Genomic DNA, 25,060 nt, shown 5'->3' on the forward strand with positions numbered 1-25,060 from the left:
TAATTAAAAAAGAATTGTTCACATCCCCACCTTTCATAGATTAAATTCTAATGGGGAGAGACAGGTAAAAAACTTTCAAGTACAAATAAATAATAGAGTATATTAGGTGATAAATACTATAGAAAAATAAAGCATGGCAAGAGAGGTTATGGCAATGAAGAGAAAAAAAATTTAAAGTTTAATTTTTTTAAATAAAAATTATTACAAATACAGTTGAAGTCTCTTTTACTTTTTTAAAAAAGTATGGCTTGAAGTTCTTTGGGGACACTCTCTAGCAGTCCTATTTTCATTACTGTTCTGCTAAAACCAGAAACAAATTTCATTTTAGAGTAAATAAATAGTAATAAGTCATTAAATAAAAGTAACTTCTACATAATTAAATATCTAAAATGATTAAGTGATCATTAAGTAGTATTAAATAACAATAACTAATGTACAGATAAGGGAAAGAAGAGTAATATTTGATGTTCAAATTGGGGAATTGTTCAAACAGGGAACACCAAACACTTTTCACTCCCCCATGTGGTTCTGTTTGTGATGATAGGAAGAGAAAACCAGAATCACTCACCCCAACTAAGTCAGCACTGGGCACTCGATGCGATGCTCCTTACAAGGCCCGTGGGGAATTTTTCTGCCACCCTGACAGGTGCGCTTCTACAACCTGCCGCTTTCTGACCCGCTTCCTTTCAAGACCATCTCTGTGAAGACCGCTGAAGATGAATTACAGAGAAAAATACCAGAAGGAGATCATCACAACCCATTCCTTTATGTTACAGAACTTCACTTGGGTGATGCTCACCGTACAGGTACTTCGGCCCAAGGCTTCTTTGCGGCGAGCATTTTCCACATGCTCATTAATTGGCCATAAGGCAATTTTGCCGTAAAAAGATAAAAGAACGACAAATAAAGGAGGGACATGAAAAAGGACATGAGGAAACATGAAAAATGAATAACAAAATTAAAAAGACTTTACTGAGAAATACAAAATATTTGAATACATTTAAAATGTCTGTAGCTTTATGGCAATACTATACAGACAATTGATCTTATTTTGTTGTTTGTACCTAAGAGTGTATATTCGTTCTATGGGAAATGTGGGTTCAACTCTGCCCTCAGGCGCCCTCGCCTCTCTTTCTCCTCTCAATGTAGTGGGTTTCAAAGTTTGGGGGAAAATTCTCATCATCTGGTAGAAATGCTACTTTAAGGCTACCAGCATCATGTCTACTGGTAACTGTATGAGACCATTATGAGAGCCAGCTAAGATTTATATATGATATACAAATGGGAATAACTGCGAGAAATTCATCCAAACTAACAAACAAAAAAAAAAACAAAAAAAAAAAAAAACTCACCCAAAACAAAAAGGCAAACAAACTGTCAAGCAGTTATTTTATCTTTTTGACAGAAGTTGACTTGTCAGTGGAGAAATGACCTCTCTCTCCCAGAACACCCAAACTGTCAATCAGTGCATAGTACCTTTTATGACAAAATCGTCTTACCACCAATTAGTGGTGCTGCAGAAATACTTGTGGCAAAGATGCTTATGGCAAAAATCCCAGACAGGGATGTTGAAGTAGAAGTGAGTGCAGACTGTGTTCAGGCTCAGGTGGGAGACAGCTGATGCCACCTGCACGGGACACAATGCAGCTCTTCCCTTGGAGAGGACCAGGAGGCAATGCCAATGGCTCAGGGTAAGTTGCAACCCTTTTCTTGACAACCTAAATGCCTGTAAGTCAGTTTTGTCAGAATAAGGCCCTGGCATCAAGGCCTTTTTCGGTGCAGGAAAAAGTTCTCTCACATGTTTATATGAATTACATACGAATGAGTAACAAATAATGATAGCTAATATTTATTGAACACTTACTATGTACTAGCTGTGCTAATGTTCTCTGTACATCATTCTATTTAATTATCACGATGACTCAGTGAGGTTCTATGATTAGTTCCATTTCACAGGTAAAGACACATAGGTTCAGGGAAGTTAATTAACATGCCCCAAACCATATTGAGCCCAGCTGTCTGGCTCTTGAAATGTGTTCTAATCCCATTTGAACCTTTCAGAGTATCTCTGTTCCCTGACAGTGGCTGAAAATGTAATGGTTAAACAAAAGCAGATGTCAGTGTTAGAAGAGTCAAAGAGTTTTAATTCTGGCTCTGCCATGTATTAGCTGTGTGAATTCAGGCAATTTCTGAAACTCCTTTAGGACTTAGACTGTCCTCCATTGTCACACTTTAGGGAACTTTTAATCTCTCAGGCCTCCCTGTTTGTGTCATCATTGTTGTAATCATCATTATCACAGGTAAAACGTTTTAAGTGTTTTTCAGTGATTGCCGTGATATTCCCTTAATTTCTTGGATTAAGATGTGGATACAATGTAGTACTACTACTAATAATAAGAGTAACCATGTATTGTACATTTACTACATGCCAAGTGCTTTTAGTGCATTATCTCATTCTATCTTTACAAGTACTGCATGAGATAAATACTAGTGTCATTTATAATTTATAGTCAGAAACAGAACTCACCTAGAGTTCAACCCTGCTGATTTCACTTCCTTTTCTCCCACCTACGACCCTGACTACCAGCCGTTTTGGGACCTCCAAAAGAGCATTCATGAAAGTGGCATGGTGTTTACTTCAGGAAATGAACACTCCAGGAGTTTGACACTAAAAATGTTTGGAAATATCCACCAACTCGTGCTGCTGAGAACCCTACCTGCTCGAGGAGTTTCTGTTTCCTCTGATCCAGCTTCCTTTCTCACAGGGTAGTGCCAATTAACTCTTGGCCTTCTTCACAGAGGGAGCTGGAAAAACAGTAAGACCAAGTGACTCACCTGAAAAGAGCAAGGGAGAGTAATGCCAATGAACCAGATTCCTGTTTTATTGCAAAGCCCAGCCACTCATTTTGCTTTTTAACAGCTTTAAGTGGCATTGACTAAAAGATGCTATAAAGGACAAACATATTTGGAGTGATTATTATTTCCTATTACACGACATAATATTCTCCATACTTATAATTTGTTTCTGATCGCAAATTTAATACATTTTTTTTGGAAAACCATAGAAAATGCACAAATAGTTGAGCTGCTCTGTATGTTAGTCTAGATTTCATTTCTATTTAATTTATTCTCTTTCCTTGCCTATACACCCTTGCCCCGCTTTTAAAGACCCGGAGTCCAAGGTGGGAGAGACCACAAGCATCCCAGAGGGCAGCAGCTCAAATTCACTCCCCTCCGGCTCGGTTCAAACATCTCCCCTCCCCTCCCCCTTAGTCTGGTCGCTCACCATTGGTCATTACCATGACAACCAGCAGCTGCCAGGGTAGGCAGCCTCTACTGCAGCAGGGGTGGGGTTGTGGGGGAGGGGGCAGGAGAGGAGGAGCCAGAGGAGGTGTCTGCTGCAAGTTCCTGGCTGCTTCTGAGCTCACCCCATCCTCCGAGAGGGAGGAGGCCAAATGGTGATGCTGGTGCTGCTGCCGCCTCGACTGCTGATACTCTAGTGGGGCTGCAAGGGTGGTTCCTATTCGCACCGTCGCCAGCCAGAGACGGAGGGAAAAAAGTCCCAGCAGCCGCTGCTGATGTTGGGTTCGGAGGCTGCATCCGACTCAGCCACAAGGAAAAATGGATTCAGTTTGCATCTCTCCCTCCTTTCAACAGCTTTTCCGGGTCTCAGCAGGGTAAGTAGGAGACAGTGGAGCTACCTTCTTGGTTTAGCTTGCTGTTAAATGGCCTGTGTATACATTTATGGCCTGCACTTGAACAATGACTCTCTCAGAGTAGGAGAGGAAGATGTGGAGACGGAGACGGGGATGGAGAGAGAGGACGGTTGCCAGGAAGAGAGAAGTAAGAAGGCGTTCGCTCCTATTTAAAAAAAAAAAAAATGGTGTTCTGATTTTATCTTGAACGGGCTTTGAATGCAGAGGGGTCCACTTGGTTCCTTTCCTTCCAAGCCGAGCAACAGAATCAGGGGGTGGAAAAGAGCTAACAAGAAATGGGTGTTATTGAAAGGAATCGTTTCATCTGCAGCTCCCACATATAGGGCTGGGCCTTCCTCAAAAACACCTTCGGTGCCTCATGAGCTTCCCTGCCTAATTAGAAGATGATTTTGCTTATTTCCTCTATTGCTTAGGAAAGGTGGCCCCATTTAGCGTTCTATTCCATATTCTAATGTACTCTTGTTGAGAAACCATTTGCTGGTTACAGTTTCATTTTTAAGACATAGATTTGATTGTGAATATACAAATATCTTCTCTGTGGATATGCATATCATATATACACATGCTACTTAGCATTTATAGTGCGTTTATGAAACATTTATATGCAGAGCATTCTTCGCAATCATTTTTATGAGTTATGAATGCCCTTGCATGCTTGGAGGTAATTGCATATTTTTGAAACTAAGCTTCTGGTTTGGATTAATGTGAGATTTGTTCTTATTATTGCCCCTTAGTTTTGTTGTGACCAATTAGGACAGACGCCTATCATTTAATCTGTATCATAGCCCTAGATGCAAATGTATAGCCTGCCTCTTTTTTAAATTTTTAATTAGGTTTGTGGGGGGTGATGTGAGAGCCCTGACTTGACAATGATGGGAAAGGGAGGTGGCTTGTGGTATTATTTTGTGAACAGCATTTTGCCAAATGATTGTTGAAACAAATAAGCTTTCTTGAAATTCTACCCTAACCCTTTCATGTCTGTGCCTTGTGTCCCAGAAAGCACAGGTGAGCTGGACGGCAAAATGCATTCATTTTATTTAACAGTGCTGCTATTTTCTGTTCATTCCTTCAGTATCCAGGCACCATATTAGAGTTCTTTCAAATGTTCTATTATGGATTTACTTCTTTAGGTGGTCAAGTAGGAAAATGGGATTGTTTTGAAAAATCTAGGGACTCCCGAAGTACCCTAGCCATTTCCAAATTAGTCTGCTTATACAATGAAATGAAATCAGAAAGAGTAAAGCTCAGCACAAGAATGTGTGGTTTGTAGCCCAATAGGGGGAGGGGGTACATTGTAGTTTACAAATGCTTGCTGGGATCTACTTGACCTTTTATTATGTCAAAGCTTTAAGGCAGCTCAGGACACTAAAGATGCCTGAGATGAGTAGAGTACAGGATACCACCCAGGATAATGGATTTCATTGAATTAAAGCCAGAAAAACCTTTGCAGGTGAAAGTGTTTTAGCAGCATTATATTCATTATACAGACTAGTTTTATCCATCGATGTCATCTCTTAACAGTATTATTGTCAATGCAAACATTTTTTACAGTGTAAAATATCAGTATTTCTGGTTTTAATCTTTCACTTTATTTTACCTGTGGCCCCACCTTCATTAAAATTTATATATATATTTGAATCAGGTTTATAGTTTAATTTCTCAGAGAATAAATGTCTCATTTGTTTATATATGGGAAGGTTCTTCAACGACTTAATGGGAACAATGCATTTAATATACTCATGGTATATCATATTATATAAATTCACAACTCTGTAAAGCCATGCTACCATGTGCCTAATTATAACAACTACATAAAGTCAAGCAAGGAAAGATACTGGGTTTCCATGTCATATCAAAATTTTAATACACTATGTCCTGAATTTTTTAGTGATAACTTTTGACCTCCAAAAATTATAATTTCAGTGTTCACCGGTAAAATAAGCTTTAAAGACTTGAGACATGTTATAGTTGACTCTGTTTTATGCTTTGTTTTATTTCCTTTGTGTTGACTTTTCACTGGGATATGGTTTTATAGGTGAAGTTGGTACAATTTGAGCAGAGGCAAATCACCGTAAGCCATGGCCATGAAACTGATGGTCATATGCTTCAGCTGTGTGGTCAGACCCTGATGGGAATACAGGTCTAGATTTTGGTCCCACAACTTGAGATGATTACATGGACTTTATGGAGGAGTAACAGAAAAGTGAAGTCTGTTTAAAGGATTACAAGTTGAACTCTTTAAGAATTGATAAGGAAACTAGGATTATTTCATTTGGAGAAAACTGAGAGATGACAATTACTTGCTCCTGTAGAGATGAGGGTTTGTACATAGGACATTGCTTCTTGTGACTTTTTGGAACTTAAAATATGGTCAATGGGATTAAACTCCATTAGGAAGAATGAAGATTATGAATACAAAACATAGAATTTCCTGATAGCAAAGTTGAGTTGTCAGCTGGGTAACCAGACATGGATTTATTTGGGATAGACTAGATTCTTTCTCAAAACCTTCTCTTTTTCTAAAGTTAACTGTCCATTTAAGAGTGTGCTTCAGTTGTTTAACATCAGGTGCTTCTAGACCTTTAACAGCAAAACTCCATTTTGTAATGGGCTTTCAAATTACAGAATCAGGACATTTTTTAAGAAATCAATTGATCATCTGAATGGAGAAATTTACATGTCATCTTGTCAGGATCAGGGAACTGAACATTGGCCAATTCACAGGAGTCCTTGCTCAGAAACTATGGAATGTGAGGTCATATTAAATTTATTCCCTTCTGTAGGGCTAATCTTGAAAAATGAAATGGGGTTTAGTGGGATCTACATATAAAATAATTAAGAGCCATCCAGTTGATGTGAGAAAAAACAAAATATAGAAAAGGTACATTCAAGTTATTGTTTAAGTGAGCTGTTTCACAGCAAATTAATTTTATTAAGTATCTTTTTCTCAAGCACTATCTTGAAAATGCCATTCTTGTTGAGACAGAAAATATTTTGACTAGTGTTTAAACTTGGGTAAAACTTGTTTTAATTGGAATAAAACACACTATCTAATTTCTCACTTTATGATAGGATGTTGTTTATTTCTTCAAGTGACCTCAAAACATATTTCAGTTTTGTTTTTGTTTTTTTAATTTTATTTATTTTTAGAAGGGACTGGAGGGAGAAAGAGAAGGAGAGAAACATCAATGTGAGAGAAACATTGATCAGTTGCCTCTCCTATGAGCCCAACTAGGACCCAACCTGCAGCCCAGGCATGTGCCCTGACCCAGAATCCAGCCAACGACCTTTACCTTTGCGGGACAATGCCCAAACAACACTGGTCAGGGCAAAACATATTTCAGTTTTATGTACATGCTTCAAGTCTCCATCAGGGTGACTTAGAAAGTATCTGGAGAGACAAAATAGGTTTCTTCATTTCTCATAGGTTTATCAAAAGATTGATGCTTTTCCCCCTGTAGTTCGAACCTAAAAGAAAAACAAATTTATCATGGAAGTTTCAACATAGCTCGACAGTCAGTTTTTACTGAAATAAATAAACTGGATTTATACTTGGGTATTATTCTGAGAGGTCATTTACAATTCCTCTGTTTTCTCATCTCAGCTATTAATCTTCCAACTAAAAATGTGTTTTTCAAAGAGATGAATTAATCAATTGGAAAACAACTATTTATATAGCTCTTACATGACTTACATCCTAGGAGAATATAAGATGTACACTCATGAAAGAGTTAAGGCAAAAATAATATACCTTATATTAATCATTATACATTATATTAATATAATCTTTTGTAGTTCTCTCTCATTCTGCATTGTTTTATTTTTTACTTATATCCCCCACAATTTCTACCATTATAATTATTTTAAATAAGTGAAAACAAATCTCAGAGAGGTTAGATTTGTTTAGGTTTGAGATGATAAATGGTCTAACTGGGCTAGACTCTAAAATCTCATGAGCCCCAATCTGCCATATTAGAAAATTTAACAAATTATCTTGCCAGTCTGAATTTTAAAATATCAAATATAGTAAATCTGAATTAAGTATGGCTCATTTTTATTTGAACTGTTTTTTTTTTTTTCTCACCTGAAGACTTTTTTTTTCATTGACTTTGAGAGAAAGATAGAGAGAGACAGAGAGGGAAACATTGATGTGAGGGAGACACATCAATTGGTTGCCTTCTCACATGTACCCCCACCAGGGATGGAACCCACAACCTGGTTATGTACCCGGACCAGGAATTAAACCCGTGACCTTTCAGTCTATGGGCAGAATTCCAACCAGCTGAGCCATACTGGCCATGGTTTTATTTGGATTTTTATTTGAATCTCTCAGGTGCCATGATTTGTTCTTTGTTGACACTGAATTGGTTCAATAGACTAAGTGTATGTTTAGGGTTTCAGACAAAAAAAAAAAGTGCACACAAAAATCATTTTGGAGAAAATTTGGGATTCCTGATATTTCAGAAAAGCACAGAAGCATTTGTCTCATAAAAATATCAGAACTTTGTTGAACTGATGTGTATTTATTTTATGACTAACTATTAGTTTTATTTTAAATGAGAGGTTAGGAGATAACAATTTTAGTCTGTCTTTGCACCTTGAAAAAACATAGTCATACCTCCTACCTATATATCCTAAGCACCTCTCCACCTGGATGTTCTTAAAAATAAAAGTGACATTTAATAATAAATAAATGTACATCACTTCAATAACTTCCTGATATTTTCCCTGGACAAATACTTTTTATACTTCTCTGAAATATCAAGAGTGAAATAAGTACCTTTCTTCAGAATTAGCTAATTTTTGGCACCTCCCTTTTGTTTGCAGATGCCCTAGCACATACTGCTGGCCAAAGAGCAAATGGTGCCACCTGAACTATTATTCCACATTAATTAGTTTGCAATACAAGTGAGATCTGTCACACTAAAGGCATTCTGCTTTAAATCAGTTTGCACCAGTACAGTTAAAGTTTGTCTCTTTTTTTAAAAAAAATTTATTTATTTATTTAAAGGTTGTCTTTTAAAGGCTTTTTTATTCACATTAAAAAAAGTACACACTCATTGTGAGAAAAAAGATAATACAGAAATGTTTAAAAAGAAAATTACCCATAACCCTACCATCAAGAAATAATTCCTCATAGCATTCTGGAATATTTCTTTCTAGGTATTTTTTTTCCCAATATGACAGTTTAAACACACTCAGGCATACAATTTCATAAATGGGCCGTACTCTTAAGCATTGTGTGATAGTTCTTTTATTATATCAATGAAATATGTTTCTACTAAAATTTTAATCTTTGTGTGCATTTTTTGATGATCCAAGATGTTTTTGTTCCCCCACTTGGGGCTCTTTGCACTCGCCTTTAAATACTTCTTATGATACAGGTAGATCCTACTGATTTATAGCAGCTGTGAGTCAGGCATTATTTTCAGGAAATATGAGATCTGTTACCCAGACTTGCCACTACCTTTCATAAGGGGCATTAAATTAATCTCAGTCATCTCTTGTCTGCTGATAATAAATGAATTTTAAGCCCTGACAGTCTGTGAAATCCCTGTTTGAAGCACTAGGAATTTCAGCAGGTGTGTGCATAAATAGCAATTAAAAAACAAAAACAACTCTTTTCTAGATGCATGCTATTTTCTCCCAATACGGTGGTGGCATACTGAAATCTTAATCTCTGTGACCAACTCAAATCCTTTATGAAAAAATATGTAAATGATATATATTAGCTATCACATGACTTCTCAGACTTAAATTAAGATATATTTTTGGTATGTGTATTCTTTAAACTGGCATATTTTTTGTTTCTTATACTTTAAATTTTTATTTTTTATTAAAGTATAGTTGACCTATGATATTATATTAGTTTCAGGTGTATAAAATAGCGATTCTACGTTACTATACCTTACGATGTGATTACCACAATAAGTCTATCTATTATCCATCTGTCACCATATGAAGTTATTATGATATTACTGACTTTATTGCCTATGCTGTACATTACATCTCCCTGACTTATCTATGTTATAACTGGAAGCTTGTACCCATTATTCCCTTTCACCTTTTTTATCCATTCCTTCTGCCCCTTCCCTACTGTCAACCATTGGTTGTTCTCTGTATTGATGAGAATGTTTCTGTTCTTTTAAAATATGTATAAAGTTTTTAAATGAAAGCCCACTCAGACTCTTCACTTGTTAAAATATGAATAGTTGGATTCTTCTTATACTATACCTTGGAGCCTTAATATGATGCCTTGTAGTGGTTCATACACACACACACACACACACACACACACACGTTCAAAAAATACTGCTGATATAATTAAACTTAAGTGTGAGGGAAAGTCTTTGTTCCCCTCTTTTTCTGGCATCTACAATATCATTTACTGCATTGCTTGAAATTCTAGAGTCCAACTGTAATTAAAATCTACATAGAAACTGATTCTAAGTTTAGTCGATCCTATCTGGTCAGAAAACAATTCATTGGCATTATTTTCAAGCAGGATATTTTGCTGAGATCATTGTGAATCTTTAAAAAGCCTTGCCAGCATGTGCTTAAGAAAAGAGGGTGGTATTGTCATCATGCCTTCTGTTCCGAATTAGAAGTTTTCCCCTCAAAAATGCTATCCATTATAACTACAGTGAAAATCTAAACCAAGCAAATGTTTCTCACCCACATTTCTTATCTGGCTCTTTCTTGTGCAGCATTTCATGGAGAGAGGTTCTTCCAAAAATAAGCTAAGCTCTTACTCTGTAGTCATTATTGATCCATATTTAAGTTCAGTCAACTATTCATAGGTTAGATTTACCTAATTTGAACACATATTCCAAAACAAAAATTAGTTTTTAAAATGCAAGAATACTGATGGAAACAGCTAGAGAGAATATTTTAAATATGTACCATTCTGTAAAATTAAGGATATGGTGCCATTCTATTAACAAAACATTAAAAGAATAACAAGATAATTGACAATATTTTTATGTAACAATAATCAATCTGGAGAGTTTACATTAAAAATCAACACTGAATTCACATGAGAATTCACAAGATTCTAATTCTGCCAATTGGCACTGACAAGACAGAGAGAGAAGGACTTAGGTGTTTTGAAGATATTACAGATCCCATGTTGCTTTCTTGTGAATTTTCTAGGTGATTCAGATTATGAAAGTGGGTTCTCTGGAATCACTGGGGTTTCTCGATGGTCTGTTCTGCTCCGGTTACCTAGACCAAGAGGAAGGAATTACTCCTACTCCATTGGCTCAGTCTTTATTCCCTGTGTCTCCTAAGGAGGAATTAAGTAGTAGTTACTTAATCATAAAATGAATTTTGAATTTTAGAAAACATGAATTTTTTTTGCTGTCTTAAGGAAAACATTTGTATTATAACTTATTTTTATTTTTAGAACACTTCTTTTAATAAAAGCATCTGCAAGTTTTAGAACTGATAGTATTTTGAGCCAGGTGCCTAAAACTATAGTCATCAGTAAAAATAAACCCTAATTTTAAAAAAATGACGTAACCAGAAACCGTTATCCCTGGTCAGTTTTGTATAAAAGGAACATTTAGCCATCTTGCTCTCTTCTTAGTTAGACTGTCCATATCTGAGGCTCCACAGGGTACAATGCTACACTCTGAAACAAGAGAAAAGAAAATAGCGGCCAGCAACAGGGAAATTGATTGTTCCACCACTGTGTGACCTTCAGGTTTTTATCCTCCATAGAGCCCAGGCTATAAATGCATGCTTAAGCATGCATGATTCATTCTAATGCTCCCATCTGGATGGGTTCGACTACTCAGATTTCCCTGTCTCTTCTAACTGTGGTATATGATTTTATATTTTTCTTCTTTCATTCTACTTCCAGTTTTTGAAATCAAACCTAAATGGCTTAGTCACTGTCCCTTAAAGGTAGTAAAGGGACAGGATTAATATTTCTAGTCAGTTACTGGTCATTTGCTTGCTGAACTTTCACAAACATTTGTATAGTCTGAAAACATGAATGGTCTAAATTTATTTTATAGAATCCTCTTGCTTTGAAACTGATCTTTGGCTGTATAGTGAACAGTGCTCTAAGCAGAATCAATCTGTTCTCAGCTCACATGGTACCATCACCTACTGCTTTCTTGATGTTGTTAAATGCTGTTGGACGAATGCAAAGATCTTTATGACTGAGAGGAGCTGATGAGATACAGAAAAAGCATTTTGTTCAGGAGACAGTAATTTTGCAAAACTGCACTCTCGGGTAAATCTGAAAATTTTTCAGACTTGATGCTGACTCATCTCTATTATTTAGAAGAATTGAGGATATCCATAGTTTCAAGTTTTTTTCATAATTCAAGTAAAGCAATTTTTTTCCAACAGTGAATGGGATAGCTTTGACCTTAATAACAAGGCTATTTGACATGCTGTGGTTATAACAAGTATGAAGAGAAGAAATCAGAATGGCTTGCTTTTTTTCTAATTTATCCAGAAAAAGAGGAAAAGGGCTAAATTCTTTGAGCACCTGTTATATCTCTTTTGTAGTGTTTTCTTCCATGTCCCTTTTTGCAGTCCTAACAAGAGAAGCATTGTTCTTCCCATGTTGCAAGAGGAAAATGAAGCTCAGGTTAAAATATCTGGCCAAAGCCATTCAGTTAGGGAGTTCAAAGCTGAGACTGAAGTAAGCACAGTAGTGAGAGACTGAAGCTTTGTGGCCGGGACCCATCTCATGTGCAAGTGTGTTTGTAAACAACAACATATATGCCTCCAGCACAATATTTTGCCAAACATATTTTTATCCAAAAATTTTGTAATTTTGATATTTCAGAAAGCATCTGAGTTACCTGTCTCCTTAGAAAATAAGAAGACCCAGCATCACTAGGCCCTCATCGCATGGCAAACACATCTGGAGGTTGTAACGGATATTCCTCTGGGTGGCTGTTGTGCTCCACATCAGTGCTTGCTTGACCCACAAATCCCCGGCCCCCGCATTGGATTAGCATTAATGCTGTGGCCCTTGAGACAGTTGGGGTTTTGACCCCCATTTAGCCCATTTTCACTCCACTGCAATCACGTGATTTTCCAGTTAAGCATGGTTTTTGTTCTTCATGGAAACATTCAGATTTCATTAATACAGAGGCTGAAAATTGAACGTAAAGAATAACCCAGTATGTAAGCCTATGGTAAAAATGAGCTATCTGTATGAAATTTAATGCTGCTGATCTGGTTTGGGGGCAGTCACAGTGACATTGTTTGACAATTCGCTTCAGATATTTCCTCTTGTGCCCCATCTATTATTTGTTTTGTCCCTTTTATAATTAGCAAGCTAAGGCATTTTTCACAAGAATTAATGTGTTTAATACTTTATTTTTCAAATTACAAAGAATGTTTGGAATCTCACAAACATATAGGTAGAGACACTCATGTTTATTTTATTATATTACATTACATTATATTATTTATAATTATCCTCCGAGTAAGTAAAGTTCAGAGAGTCTACCTGTATTGGATATCACTTAACCACTAAATGAAAAGTATAGAACGTGAAACTAGAATTCTTTACTTTAGAATTTTTTTTTAGTAAGATGCTGCCCCACACAACCACAGGGATCCATCAGTGATGTGAATCAGAGCCAAATAATTATGACACGGTTCGACCTGGCCTCTAAGTCCTAACCCAGGCTCGAAGCCAACTTGGGTCTTTGGTTATCCTCACCAAGTACTTCCTTTCACATACAACTAATGGGTATGTGGAAACAAAAGCTTTGGTGTGTGTGGGGGGGAGAATAAATAGTTCCTACATCTGTGTCATTGCTATTACCAATTGCATAAAAGCCTAATTAAAGTTCCTCAAATTAGAAGGCATGCATAGACCCAGATTATTAGCCCCACTCCCTGTCCAAAAGGAACTTATATTATTAAAAGGACCAAATTTAACTAGAATATTAACACATTTAACACTTACATAGAATCCATAAATAGCACCACAGTTCCCATCAGAAGTCTTTGTTTCTGAGACTTGACCATTGTGGCTTCTAGCTAATGGACCTAAACTATTAACATGCATGTTGAGGAATATGGATTTGAATCAGTTTCAATTCTTTCTTTTTCCTCCTAAGTTATGCCTTTCAATTGAGGAGCCAAATACAATAATGTTTACATTAGTAAATAGAGATTATTGAGGCATATCAATCTACTTTGGGGACTAAATTCAACTTAAAAAAATACCTAAGAAAAAGTTTTCAAATCATACTTGACATTAATATTAGTTGTTGTGTTGGTTTTTATTTTACTACGCTGCCTAGGTGCCAAGCCTGGCACTAAAATCCTTGCATACCTTGTACTAACACACTTTTTAGAAGGCAATAGTATGCCTATTTTATGTATAGCTAAACTAAGGTTTACTTAGGTAAATCAACTTAATTATTATTCAAGGTTATCTAACTAATAACTGATAGAACCAGATTCTGATCTCAAGTGTGTCTGACTCCAAAGTCACTCTTAACTAATGAGCTGCACTATTTTCCTGTTGTTATGAAAACTTGATTGTGCTCCTGAAAATTGAGGTAAATGAAGAGAAAGCATATATATATATTTAATGTTATTATTGTTAAATGTTAAGACCCCATGCTTGCTAAGTGAAGTATGGCAATACTCTGCTAAAATTTATATTCAAGGACAAAGTCCACATAACCACAGTTTCCTCAGTGAGGAAAAAAAGTAAGGAGCCAAATGAATCCTAGTCCTAAAGTAAGCCATTTGAAGATTTTGTGTTTAAATAACTAGTAAGAGATCATGCATGAGTTATGTGTATTTGTACAGTATAATATATATAGGGTTTTCTTTTTAAAACAGATATTTAAATAGGAATTAAATATATTTTAATAAAAGAAAATTACCTAATTATCTTTCCTACTTTTTTTTAAGGAATAAAAAAGCAAGAAAATATTTTTATTGTGGTTTTGATAATTCATTAACTCTGAACATTTTCTTCATGTTTAAAGAGATTCAGAGAATAGTTTTACTGGAATTTCATCTCTGGAGAATATTCCCAGCTGCAAAGTAGACTGCGCAACACAAATCCCAGAACTTAATGTCATAAATAATTCAGTTTCTGTGTACTTATAGCTTCCATGGTGTTAAATTCAATGCAACTTAAAAACTTTACTGTTTAAATCTTTTACTTTTAGTGAAGAGCAGGAGTTTCTGACAAGAATAGGTTTCATGAGAAAAGGTTGAAACTTTGATTTGTTTTTCTCTGTGTATAGTTCAGCTATACGTGATAAGTCAGTTGTGACCTATCCCAACTTTGGAATACAGTGAAGCCCTTTAGCAGTATGTTGTAGGAAAAGGTTTAGAAACATATGTAAAATGTATCTTTTAAGTTAGGGAAAAAAAAAAGGTCAGAGGTCAAAAGATGTAATTTAATGTCAGTTGTGAAAAGGGAAAAATTACACAAACATGCATTTTTTTAGAAGGACCAAAATAGTGTAAATTAAAATATTAACAGGAATATTTAATTGTGGATGGTAAGTTTATGAGAAATTTCTTCACTGAGTTTTTGATGTTTTTCAAATTTACTAAAATGCATTTTCCTTATGTCATTAGCAAACTGTGGTGAATATTTTTAAAGTAAAGTTTTTGTCATCAAAATTTTGAAATCATCCACAAGCCCAGATATTTAACTGTTTAGAGTGACTTTTCAGGGCTTCTAAAAGGTGCAAGCTTTGCTCTCTGTGTGTCAGAGGTTCCAGTCTGGTTTCTGTAGACAACCCAGAGCTCCCGATGAGCCAGAGAGAGACAGGAAAGGCTGGGAAGGTGGGATCCAGGCTCTTTGTACATAATACGCATTGGATGTCCTCCTAAAGTTTTCAGAAAAAGATCCTGTCATAAAATTGGTTGAAACCCGATGATATAATTGATATCATTAATATTCTATGTGCCAAAATATCTAATTTCTTTAAAAGCTAAACTTTTCAATTTTCCCTTGGATATCCATCATCCTATTTTCATCAGCCTCCAGTGGTTTTAGTTCCCGGTACTTCCTAGGGTCAGGGTTAAGAAGACAAAACTCCCGACTTAACTCCATGTGATCCAGTCATAATTCATTTTTCCTAAAGACCTCACAAAAAGGATAATTAGATGAGAGCAAAAATCTGCACACATTATTCAAAATTCTGACTTTTTACCCTTTCAGAGGTAGACAGTTATCTCATTATGAAGGACTTTAACTCTTGCCATTGGGATGTAGTCTTATTTTAGCTAAATTATAGTTGTCCTTTACTGAAGAAATAAAAACAAAATGCAAGTGACTTTTCAGCAATGATTTCCTGTTGCTGTATATTACACATTTTAATACTGTACATTAGATTGTATATTTTAATACTATTTGACAAAACCCATCTCAATTGATAAATCTTAAGGTAACTCAAATATCTTGCTTCTTGTGTAAATTACTAACCAAAGATGATCTTGTTTTCTTTGTGACATCATCTGTTGAACCTGTTTAATTAGAAACTAAAGAATATTTTAATATTTCAAGTTAAAAGTGTAATGTATTCTTCAAGCCAAATGCAAATGAATATTCTTTACCTGTGTGGCTCAGGTTTTAATACAAAGAAAAATTAAGTTTAAAAGTAATTATAACACCTACACGTCAAGTAGCCTTGCTCTGAAAAACCACCCTGAGACAGCTCTAGGATTAAACAAGTTTATTGAGGGAGAATGGGGAAGTGAGCGGTGGAGGGAAGAGGAAACTCCCAGACCAACTTAAGGGCCCATAGGGGCAAGGGAAGTGGGGAAAAGGTGACTCCTGGTCCACCTCACAGCCCATAGGAGCACGGGAAATAGAAACTCCTAGTTGTTGCAGGCACCCTCTCCACACCTTGCCAAACACACATTTCAATTAGGGTGAGTTTACTCATCAACACATTCAGCAGGTCATTTACATCTCCCTGCTTTTCTCCCATCAGGCCAGTCAACATATCGGACTAGGTGCATCAATATTTCTTCTGGGAACGAGCAAAACCCATTTTCATTTCCTATGGGAGGGGCTAGGTCCAGGTTAATTTGCATACAGGTCATTTGCATAATGCCAAAACATCCAGGTTGGCAGTCCAGCTGCCGCATGTTCTGACACTACAATGTGTTTTTCTGAGTTAGGTGTATGTGTGGAGGAGTAGAGAATGGGGAACAAAGACTCAATGTCAAAGGTACAGTGAGCAGCAGCGTTTAGACACTAAAATTATGCCAGGAGACATGAGGCCTTTATTAGAGAACATAAGGACATTTGCAAGTTGGGTATCAAACATGTGAAACTCTATACAAGAAAGCTTGGCTAGGAACATCAGTCAAGAAATATGAGTGAAGAAAAACAGTAAATTCACAAAAATTGAGTTCATTTGCCTTAAAGTGACTGGAGTGGGGATGGGGGAGAGCATTGTAACCTACCTCACTTTAAAGTTAAAAAAAGAATGTTACCAGTGACACAGAATCAAGCCACAAGTGACCTCCTTTTTCAGAGAATAAAGCATAATGTGGATTTTAAAAATACAGTAAAATGAAACCCCAGAAATAATTCACTTTGCAGCACAAATAGTTTGTTATGCTCTGAATTTCACATGCTTGGGCCTTTATTACTTGGGATGTATTAGAAAACATATTAGATGAAGTAAAGAATGACTGTTAAGTTCTGAAGAGGAAGTTACAAATGGCTTTCTAAGGTTTTTTCCCCTTAAATCCTTCCTAGTATGTGAATCTAATGAGGCCATATGCACAGGAAGTATTGGAAGACGTGTTAGATACATTGATTCTAGTAACAGTCAAGGGATCCTTTCATTATTGTTTTTATTCTGTATTTAATACATAAAAAGTAACTCAGAAAGTGAGGAAAAATATAAACCTGGAGGGGAAAAGGTCACTGAGTGTTTAATGAGGTATTGATCTTGACTTGCCTGCCTTCACTTTGGTGTTTTTCCTTCTTTGAGCTATGATTATCAGTACTCCAGCCTCAGTATTAAATAATCTGTAATTCTGCCCTGGCCAGTGTGGCTCCATGGTTGGAGTGTCCCCGTAATTGAAAGGTTGCAGGTCAATTCTTGGTCAGGGCACATATGTAGGTTGTGGCTTCATCCCTGGTAGGGGCATGGGTGTGTGTAACCCCCAGTCCAGACCCATGCCTGGTCCTGACATGGATCTCTGGTCTGGGTGTGAACGAAGGCAACCAAACAGTGCTGCTCTCGAATCCATGTTTCTTCCTCTCTCTCCCTCTCCCCCGCCCCTCTCTCTCTCTCTCTCTCTCAGCAGATGAAAATGTCCTCGAGTGAGGACAAGAACATAATAATCTGTAATTCTCTCTTTCTCTCTGTAGTCAAATGCCACTGAGGCAAGAAACCTTTAAAACTGTGGCAAATATTTTAAACTCTTTATTTCTTTAAGTAAAAAGAAAGTCTTGGGCTATATTACCTCCAAGAAGGACTCTTCCAGCTGTAAATGCATGCATGACTCTGTGGCTGTCCACCACATTTTCTGGGAGTCCTGTGTCATAATACGTAAATGCTTCCCAAAGTAATAAGGCAATATCAGCTTTTTGTCACTTTTTTCTTTCATTGTGTTTAAGTGTGTGTGTGTGTGTGTGAGAGAGAGAGAGAGAGAGAGAGAGAGAGAGAGAGAGAGAGAGAGAGAGAGAAAATGTTGCCATCCAGATTAGCAAAAGGTCATTAAATCCAAGCCATACATCTAAAAAGCCATGTGATATGGTATACTGATGAATAAATGCATAAAATATTGAGTCTACTTTTTCTTGACTTCAGCCCAGATCCATAAGTGCTGATGTTCAAGTACCACACAAGGTGAATGACTGATTCACAGAGATGTTGTTGAGAGGTTTTCTGGCTAATTTAAGGGGTCATATTCAATCATTTTAAAGGGCCCTTTCCATTCAACATTATGAGTGCATGGTGAGCAGACCCCCATGGCAGGAACATTCTCTACTCTATAAAATATTTGCTCTTGGACATTCAGAAAATCACTTTTTAGACTTCTATTTTTAGAGGCCATGTTGGAAGCCAGCCTGCCATATGTATAATGTTTTAATCAAAATATGAATATAGTTCTGCTTGAAAAAAGAAAAATGAAAGAATACAGGATTCTTTTTTTTTTTTTTTGGTTCTTTCCCATTTGTCAGGACACCTTTTGCTGTTGTATATTGAGTCAGTACAATTTTTCTTAAAATCAGAAAATCCCTTGACTTTTTTAACAGTTATTTTTTGCCCACAGCCTCTGTCTTGGTACCAAATTCACATATTCCAGCTGCGATTTTTTTAGTGTGATCAAGTGTGACACAGTGTGAAAGCACAAAACTGACATTCTAAAATCCTGGGTTTAATGTGAATTAAAATAATTATGAACCATAGTTATATGCAGGAAATGAAAAACCTTGGACTTAGATAAGCTAAATGAAAACAAGCCATACTGTCTTGCCAAGTTTAAAGCTGTAATGAAGGAAAGACACAAAATCTGGTCAAGCAAACCAAAGTGATTATAGTACCACTGTCAATAGGAAAAGAACCAAGCTTTCTTGGTGGTCTATCTACTAATAATTATGCAAATTAATATTGGGGTCATTTCTCTTTTGCAGAATATGACTTATTGTTTTATATTCATGGATCTTTTTCTTAATTTACAACATGAATTCTGATGAATTCTGACAAACCATTATTGTCATTTATTAGCATTTCTTCACTACATATTTATAATGTTATTCTCCTTAGTCATTCTGGTTATTTTCTAATGTACCTATTATGAGCATGAATTGCTCTTCCCATAAATTATAGATCAGTTGAAGAGTTTCATTTATTACTTTTACTTAATTTTATTCGATGTCCTTATCATTTATTTGTGTCTTTGCTCCAGTATTCCCTGTCCCTGCTGACCCCTTTCAACCTCCTTTTTTTCTCAACTTGCTGCTCTATGTTACCCAGGACCCCCCAGAATGTAAAGATGAATCTTTGACTGGCAAAGTAGTCCAGTGCACTCAGATCTCCCCTTGTCTGAATTCCTTTCATATTTGTGCTCACTACTGCACTGTTTAGTGCATAATTGTTTTCCTTGTTTTAAATGTTCTCATTTTGTTTCCACAACTGGATCTAAAGGCTCTCAAAGAATTTAGTTCTCCTTTTCCCAGAAGTGGAAGGAAGCCACAGTTTTATGTGTGAGCCCTGTATGTCATGTACTATGATGGATGTTTTGCATATTATCTCATTTAATCCTGATAACTACTCTTGTTAAATCAGGTTTTATATTCTCTTATGTCGTGGGAGGTCATTAAACTTAGAGAGTTTGCCTATTTTCCTGAGGCTAAACAGCTGTTAGTGTCAAAGCTGTCTACCTCTGGGTCTCTAGATATTTTTTATTTTACTAATTGTCTTAACGACTGATAATAGATCACTTAAATGTGGTAACTCATTTATAATTGCATTTAATTTTCTACTTTTCCAAAGTCTTGCTTTGTTGACATAGTTGAGGTAATGGTGGAAACATTAAATATAATCAACTTTTGGTTATTTGTTTTAAAATGTTCTTCTCTGTTCCTGCCAAGTTTTTCTTCCTCTCTTGGTGTCTTCTCCATGATATTTTTATCCATTCACAAAGACTGCATTAAACCTCTGAGTGCCCAATTCATTAAACTGCTCTTCTATCCTAGAACCAGTGTTAAAGACATAAATACATAGCTAAGTTCTCTCTATTCCCTGCATGAAAAAAGAAAATCAAACAAACATAACTTCTCTCTTTCAATTTGAGATTCCTCTCAGCCTCTAAATTAAAAGATTCTCCCAACTGTGGAGACACCAGGCTCCAGAGACAAAAGGCAATGAAGAGGAAGCAGCGACTCCAGACTATATTCCCCGCAGTGCCTCTAGGATGTTCAGAGGCCCAAGTAACCTGAGCCCAGCAGGAGACAGCAGAGCAGAATATTTATGGAGAGAATGCTGAGTAGGAAAAGGGTCCCCTTCAACTGTGGCAGCTTAGCAGGAAGCAGGAGACAGCCTCCTAGCTGTCCCCAAATTAACCGTATTTATACAATTCTTAAAACAGTACTGACACGTAGAAAGACTGTAGGTGTCTATTAACTTAATGAAGAATTAATACTGGGGCTGGTGTACAGTATTCATCATCAGGAGCATATTGTCAAATACAGTAGCCTGGGTGTTTTGCATATATCAGAAACAACGATATAATTTGTCAGCTCTTTTCTTGCTGTATAACTGAGGAAAATACATTGATTTAAGAGCTTTTGTGAGAATCTGTTACTTTAAAAAAATCTGTTTATTATAAAAACAGATACTAAGTGATAGTAGAGGGAGAAAGATTCCCTCCCTGATTTAACTCTTTTATTACTTATATTTCATTCCAGCCTGCCTAACACATACATGAGGTCACAGTTATAATTAGAATGTATATGCCTTTGTGTAGGACCTCACACTTCTCACAGTGGAGCGGTGTCCCTGTACCTGTGGAGGCCAGAGAGAAGCCCGTGGACTCTGAATCCCATCCCCTTCACCTTCTCAAGGCCTTTTCTCCTGCATTGTATTCTCTTTCTCCTGAATCGTCCATCGCTTTCTCTTAGCTCAATTACTGGCTCAGCCTATAAATATGCTCTTGTATCTCACATCTTAAAAAATTTCTCTTTTGACCTCAGTATCCCCTTTAATCACTCTCCCAATGTCATTCTGCCCTTCACAACAGGGGTTATTGAAAAGCTGTTTCTCAATGCCGTCTACACCCACTCGCCTCACACTTCCTCCTTTCCTCGCTCTAGGTGGGCTTCCATTCCCTTCACTCCACTGAGACTGCATTTATCAAGTCCCCAAGGACCTCCACAATGCCAAATTCTAGGTATTTAGCCCTTTTTTAATCTTGACCTTGTCTTAGCTTGACCTCTCAGATAAGACTGTTGACCAGTCCCTTCCTACTGGTTTTTCCTTCATGGTTTCTATCACTATACATTCTTTGATGATCTCTTCTATTTTACTAGCTTGCTCTTCTTTCTTGTGCCTGGTTCCTTTTTTACTTTCCACTTCTAAGTATTTGGGTCACCCAGGCTCAGTCCTATACCTCGTTAAGCCTTTGTCAGTGTAAGACACGTTTAAACCTGCAGAGACTTTTTCAGTTTACTTGAGCCAAACTGATCACAATTGCCAGGAAGCAAAAGCTCAACAGACTGAGAAAAAGCTCCAGAAAATGGCAGTTTTAGCACTAATGTTACACATCAGAATCAAAGGGGAAAATGGTAGGGGGTTACATGAAATTCATCAGTGATAGATTAAGGAGGCAGGACAAAGCAAAACCTGGGAAATCTCTGGGATTGGATAAAAATTAACAGGAATAGATATATACTTCTTCTACGTTGGTGGATATAGGAAAGTTAACAGTCAACAATTAACACGATAAAAATAATGATGAGGGGTTTGTGTGGATCGGGGGAAAAACAAAAGGACATTACCCTGACATGCCAAAGCATGTTATCTTAGATGCAAAAAGACAATAGGCTCAATTAAGAGAAGGATTGACCTTTGTTGTGAAAGATACCACCCTAGGACATGACTAACTGCAAAGACCTGCTTTTGGTTAGGAAGTTTTGATTTCACACCAGCCTATGTGGTTACATTGGGTTTCTGAGTTTGTAAGGCTGCCATGCAGGCCTGCCCTTGAGCTTGTCAGGTTTAGTATGTGGCCCATTTTTCATTTACTCTCTAGTTACACTGTCCCCAAGTAATCTCATGCATTCTCATCTATAAGGAGACAACTTTCATTTCCAGTCTTGACTTCTAGGAAGTCCAGATTCATACTGAGTCACCTATGTAACATGTCAACTAATGTGTGCACTAGTCTTTCAGACTTAATAGGGACAGAGTAGAACTCCTGACTTATGTGCATGTCACGCTCCGCACAAACTCGTCCTTCCCCAGCCTCCATCTTACTCAGTGGCATTAATCCTCTAACATTTTTAAGCCAGTTTGCTCTTGAGTTCTTTTCTTTACCTGATACCCCACCTCCCATCTATTAACAATCCTACTTTCACCTCAAAACACTCCCTAACTTGATCTACCTTTCTATCTGTTTCTCCCTTTCTAGTTAAAGCTGCCATCTTCCCCTGCCTGAACTACCTCAGTAACCTCTAGAAGGATTGTGTGCTTTGCCCTCTTACAGTAAATTCTTCACACAGAAAACAGAGCAATTCTTTTAAATATGAATCAGATCGTAATTTTCACTTCAAAAACATCTGATAAAGACAAACTCCTCATCCAAGTTTACATAGCTCTACAAATTGACCTACACACCTCTATAATGTCATCTTCTGCTAGTCTCTTCCTCACTTTCTGTTCCTCAGACATTGCCATATACTTTTCTATAACTGTTTAGATAAAGTTGTAAAATTGGGAAATAATGGACAACGTTTGACTGCCCCAGTATTTTTGTGTTTTCATTATTGGTCTAGTGGCATTTTAATTGGAGGAGTCAAATTTCAGGGACCCATATTATTTCCTGAATCTTTACTAAACAGTTTACATGATTGCATCTGACTCTTTTACCTAAATAACATCTATGAGGAAAACTTTTTCATAGATAAATTTATCCTTTAAAAGTTAAATGACATGTGATATAATTTATGCATCAGTTAAAAAAATATGGCTTATATTATCACACATTTCACAGAAAAAGAGACCAGGGTTCAGAGGTTACATGACTAGGCTGAGGTTAAATGACAGAGGCTAGATTTCAATTTCACCCAGGCCATTTGACTCCCAGAACCGCTGGGATGCTATTCCTGACATGGTTGACTTGTCTCATGAAATATGTAACTTCTCAAAGGTCTTCTCTAGATTTTTATAAAAATTTAAAGACCAAGTTTAATCCTGTGGGCAGAGAAAATAAGAAGATGTCTCCCTGATGCCACATAATAGTGCTCTGCTCTGCTACTCCAGTCGAGAAATGATCTGTGGATAATTTATATTCTTTGCCCCAGTGGCTGCTTCTGTTCCCTTGTCTTTTGGGTTCTACATTTTTTGTTGTTAATATTTTCCATGAATGGAATGGTGCCTGCCCTTTTCTTCATGCCTTTTTAATTCACAGGGACTTATATTTTTCTCTGCAAAAACCCTTAATCAAATGGCATAAATTATAGCATTTATGTCAAATTCTACTAGTCTCTTCCTCATGTGAATTAAAGTGGCATAAATTAGGAAAGAAGCTAAGTATTTATTGAGGGCATCTTGCAAATGTGACAGCATCTAGCACAATTACCTGAACACAGGAAGCATCTGTTATTATTCCTTTTTCTTGTCTTTCTTCACCTTCCTACCCTCTGCACTTCTGATGTTTTGTTCACTGTTGCTCATCTGTGTTAACAGATGGCAAAATCTAGGAACAGCAGCTATCACATGGGAAGAGTAGAACGTTGACTATTTATATTGACAGGTCCTATTGAAGGCACATGTGTGCAGCCCTGCACTTCTTTGGTGACTAGTTGACAGTTGGTGCCTGTCTACCCCCCCTTTCCTCCTCTCAGTCTCTGCTCTCTGTTTACCTGTCCCCAGTTTCCACGGAGTGGGGAAGCGTCCCATTGGCAACTGTCTAAAAAAGATTTATTTGATCTTATTTGTAAAGCTTTTCAATTCCTTGAACAAAAAGAAATATAAATTCAACACATTATGCTGGACAAGTTTTTTGTTTAGTGTTTTATAACCATGAGAACTTTCCATGAACAAAGCCTTTTTGAATAGCTCAGTAGGTAAAGCACACAGTAATTCTAATGTTCTAATCTCTGCACGTACCAGGGTAAGGGCAGGGGCTTCTGTCGTTTCTTACTGACCTTTACTGACAGATTATTTCTCCTATAAAGACAACACAATTGCAAATTGTTTTTGATAGAATTCTTCTAACACTTAAGTAACTACATAAAAATAGAAATTAATAGTTTTAAAGCATTTATTTAATCACTGTTGTTGCAATATCACAGTAACTATTCCTTTTTAAAAACAATTAAATATTCATAATGGGCCTGTCCCCTTGCACTGATAGGCATCTATTTATGATACTTCTAGATGGATATTAATAAGTAATCTGTGTTGTTTTCTGTTAAAGCAATATAGAATATACATACATATAAATTAATTAAATGATTTTGGTTCTCATTGTGGGTCCCCAACTGAAATATGTTCAATTTACTGATATGCTAGTATGAGTGAATGCTGAGACTCTCTAGCCATTAAATATTTGTACATGGACTAGTTGTAAAAAAAAAAAAAAAATTACCCAGCCTTGGTTAATTTCAAACAATGAACAAACAGCATTACAGAGGCACT

The 25,060-nt window shown here is 36.6% G+C and overlaps 1 protein-coding gene across 1 annotated transcript in view; it reads left to right on the forward strand.

The window, feature by feature from the left end:
- Positions 1–3,441: 3,441 nt before the first annotated feature.
- The window catches only part of JAKMIP2 (janus kinase and microtubule interacting protein 2), a 146,964-nt gene continuing 125,345 nt past the window's right edge, over positions 3,442–25,060 (forward strand). The window contains exon 1 of the mRNA XM_090289272.1: positions 3,442–3,677. The gene's annotated coding sequence lies outside the window, so the exon portion shown is untranslated. The remainder of the gene's footprint in view (positions 3,678–25,060) is intronic.

This window comes from Furipterus horrens, unplaced genomic scaffold (assembly GCF_987537825.1).
Source record: "Furipterus horrens unplaced genomic scaffold, mFurHor1.1.pri manual_scaffold_10, whole genome shotgun sequence".
NCBI lineage: Eukaryota > Metazoa > Chordata > Mammalia > Chiroptera > Furipteridae > Furipterus > Furipterus horrens.